Raw genomic sequence first — 3,062 nt, 5'->3', positions numbered from 1 at the left:
AGTAAGAATGGAGATGTCGAGAAGGAATAGGAATCAGGTAATTAAAGAGTTTCACGTTGCCAGAGAGAGAGAGAGAGAGAGAGAGAGAGAGAGAGAGAGAGAGAGAGAGAGAGAGAGAGAGAGAGAGAGAGAGAGAGAGAGAGAGAGAGAATTAACCTGAATGCTTATAATTTTTGTCCTTTCTCCTTACAGGTATGACACTCGGCTTCAGATGTTGAGAGGCTGAGGTGAGATTTGGCGAAGATTTCAGTGACGAGGGTGGTGAGTACGAGAGAGAGAGAGAGAGAGAGAGAGAGAGAGAGAGAGAGAGAGAGAGAGAGAGAGAGAGAGAGAGAGAGAGAGAGCCCATATCGCTTTATTGGCTACCTTGAGAGATTCTCACTGAGACCCATTATAGGGAGGAGGAGGAGGAGAACACAGACAGAGACACAGACAGAGACAGAGACACAGACACAGACACAGACAGAGACACAGACAGAGACACAGACAGAGACACAGACAGAGACACAGACAGAGACACAGACAGAGACACAGACACTGTCACAGACACTATCACAGACAGAGACACAGACAGAGACACAGACAGAGAGACTTGATGTAGTAATAACTGAAAATAAAACTCGGGTGGATAGGAAACCGCATCTTTTAAGCATTCTCTCTCTCTCTCTCTTTTCTTGGTCGTATTTTGCGTTGAAGTTAAAGTTAGCTCACAGGCGACGAGAGTAACGGCGCGGAAGAGTAATTAGAGGGAAGGAAAAACCGAGGAGCCATTTTGAGTCTCCTTGATCCCTTTAGAGAGAGAGAGAGAGAGAGAGAGAGAGAGAGAGAGAGAGAGAGAGAGAGAGAGAGAGAGAGAGAGAGAGAGAGAGAGAGAGAGGGGGGGCTGTAGTGGTTCGAATCAGAGGCAAGGAAGAAATTATTTAGCGTTTGATTATTCTTTCTTTATCTATTTTTTTAAAAGTTCTTCTCACCGCCAAAGTGTGTGTGTGTGTGTGTGTGTGTGTGTGTGTGTGTGTGTGTGTGTGTGTGTGTGTGTGTGTGTGTGTGTGCATATATCCTACGGGGCAACAGGTGTGTCAATTAACAGGTGGTGGTGGTAGCGGCCGTGGCAGGTGTGCGCGTGTGTGTGTGTGTGTGTGTGTGTGTGTGTGTGTGTGTGTGTGTGTGTGTGTGCGCGGCATGACAACTCTATTACTCTCTCCGCCACTCACGATTCTCTCTCTCTCTCTCTCTCTCTCTCTCTCTCTCTCTCTCTCCCATCATGAATTAAAACATCGTCAAGTCTTGTTCTTTTTAAAATTTAACGCTGACGCACAAAGACAAGGAAGCGCGGGAAAAGAAACACACCAAATTACATTCCTTCTTTACGTGCGAACTTGCTATTCTTTTTGTTTACTCTTCCCGCAACAAAGAGGCATCGAGGAAACCGCATTAATGTTTAAAAACGTGATTACTGTCTCATTTATTCGAAGTAAGTTATTTATGTGTGTGTGTGTGTGTGTGTGTGTGTGTGTGTGTGTGTGTGTGTGTGTGTGTGTGTGTCAGTGTTTTAATCCCTCGCCTCTTTGAAAGTGTGAAATAATGGGAGTGTGTCTTGAAGCTTCACATGTGTAATAAATGTAATAAAAAAATCTACAAACTGATATATAATTAAAAACATACGTAACCTTAATATATCAGTTACATGGATTACATATGAAAAATTACTTAATGAGAAGAAAAAATATTATAAAGAAGACTTGCGTAACGAATCAGGTAAGGTTAAATGCCAAAATATGTTGTCTTTCTACCTGTCTATCTTCTCCTTTATTCCCTTTGTCCTTAACTTAAAATCTTTGGTCTGTCGGGATTACTGATTTTGAAGCCATTAATATTTTCACTTCCTCCCATGTTTGATAATGATGATAGTAATGACAATGATAATAATAATAATAGTTTTTTTTCATACACATACACTCACTGCCCAAGCATTTGAACGCAGTATTATCACCCTTTGCGAGAAGCTAATATTTTATCCTGCAGTCCTCCCTCGCGTGACTGAGATTGCATGGTGTAAGGCGTAATGTGGTGTGTTGAGCGAGTGTGGAGTGTACAAGAGGGAGGCGTGGGGGAACTTTGTCATCAGGAGGAAGGAAGGAAAGGGGAGAGTAGAGGAAGAAGAGAGAGGAAGGAAAGGGGAGAGTAAGGTGTCATGGAGAGAGAGGAAGGAAAGGGGAGAGTAAGGTGTCATGGAGAGAGAGGAAGGAAAGGGAGAGTAAGGTGTCATGGAGAGAGAGGAAGGAAAGGGGAGAGTAAGGTGTCATAGAGAGAGAGGAAGGAAAGGGAGAGTAAGGTGTTATAGAGAGAGAGGAAGGAAAGGGAGAGTAAGGTGTCATGGAGAGAGAGGAAGGAAAGGGAGAGTAAGGTGTTATAGAGAGAGGAAGGAAAGGGAAGAGTAAGGTGTTATAGAGAGAGGAAGGAAAGGGAGAGTAAGGTGTTATGGAGAGAGAGGAAGGAAAGGGAGAGTAAGGTGTCATAGAGAGAGAGGAAGGAAAGGGAGAGTAAGGTGTTATGGAGAGAGAGGAAGGAAAGGGAGAGTAAGGTGTCATAGAGAGAGGAAGGAAATGGAGAGTTAGGTTTCATAGTGTGAGAGGAAGTTAAGGGGAGAGTAAGGTGTTATAGAGAGAGAGGAAGGAAATGGAGAGTTAGGTGTCATAGAGAGAGGAAGGAATGGGAGAGTAAGGTGTTATAGAGAGAGAGGAAGGAAAGGGAGAGTAAGGTGTTATAGAGAGAGAGGAAGGAAAGGGAGAGTAAGGTGTTATAGAGCGAGGACGGTTAGGGTGAGTAAGGTGTTTTAGAGAGTGGATGGCAAGGGCGAGTAAGGTGTTTTGGAGAGAGAGGAAGGAAAGGGAGAGTAAGGTGTTATGAAGAGAGAGGAAGGAAAGGGAGAGTAAGGTGTTATGAAGAGAGAGGAAGGAAAGGAGAGTAAGGTGTTATGGAGAGAGAGGAAGGAAGGGAGAGGCAAGGTTATGGAGAGAGAGGAAGGAAAGGGAGAGTAAGGTGTTATGGAGAGAGAGGAAGGA

General features: G+C 44.0%; 1 long non-coding RNA gene across 2 annotated transcripts; it reads left to right on the top strand.

Moving 5' to 3' along the window:
* Positions 1-1,966: 1,966 nt before the first annotated feature.
* Positions 1,967-2,789, top strand: LOC126980824 (uncharacterized). 2 transcript variants are annotated; one of them, XR_007733613.1, is made up of 3 exons: positions 1,967-2,259; positions 2,369-2,404; positions 2,759-2,789. It is a non-coding gene; the product is annotated as an uncharacterized LOC126980824 (long non-coding RNA). The 2 variants fall into 2 exon arrangements; XR_007733612.1 differs by lacking the exon at positions 2,759-2,789 and adding an exon at positions 2,723-2,753.
* The last annotated feature ends 273 nt before the right edge of the window (positions 2,790-3,062 follow it).

This window comes from Eriocheir sinensis, chromosome 45, assembly GCF_024679095.1.
Source record: "Eriocheir sinensis breed Jianghai 21 chromosome 45, ASM2467909v1, whole genome shotgun sequence".
Lineage (NCBI taxonomy): Eukaryota > Metazoa > Arthropoda > Malacostraca > Decapoda > Varunidae > Eriocheir > Eriocheir sinensis.
This window is presented reverse-complemented; position numbering and strand designations above follow the sequence as displayed.